Source organism: Metarhizium robertsii (genome assembly GCF_000187425.2).
Source record: "Metarhizium robertsii ARSEF 23 chromosome Unknown MAA_Scf_65, whole genome shotgun sequence".
Lineage (NCBI taxonomy): Eukaryota > Fungi > Ascomycota > Sordariomycetes > Hypocreales > Clavicipitaceae > Metarhizium > Metarhizium robertsii.
The window spans coordinates 441-969 of record NW_011942210.1 but is presented as its reverse complement, the minus strand read 5'-3'; positions in this window follow the sequence as shown (position 1 = coordinate 969).

Sequence of the window (529 nt, the reverse complement as noted above, 5' to 3'; positions counted from 1 at the left end):
ACTCCATAAGCTTTTCCCTCCGTAGCTTTGCACTAAGATCGCCTACAGCAGATAGGCGAGGACATTGAACGCGTTATGTTTGGTATTAGGAGCGCATGCTGCCTTTGGATACACGGTGGTAATGCCAGTGTCTTGCACCTCTGCACTTTGGTAGTTGCCAGTGTCCCGGCCCTGGCAGGCCAATGTCCCATGGCTATCTAGTAAAGTAGTGGCCAATATCGATCATAACGCTTGCCGCCTAATTGAACATTGACTTCAAGATGTGTGCATTGTCAGCCACCAACAGTTGTACAAGTCGTGGAACGATCAAATATTCCTCGTTCCGCCGCATTGACTAGGCGAGATTCCTCATAGTGGGCTTGGTTAGATCTTTGGAAACGTGCACCGAATTTGCATGAGCTGGTAGGATTGCGAAGGACATCACTGTGTGGAGGCCACACCATTCTCAGTTGTCGTGCAGCACAAAACTCTTGGCTGTTTGATGTCATACTCTGAGCCTGGTTTAGTCTTGCACCGATAGCGAAGCGAG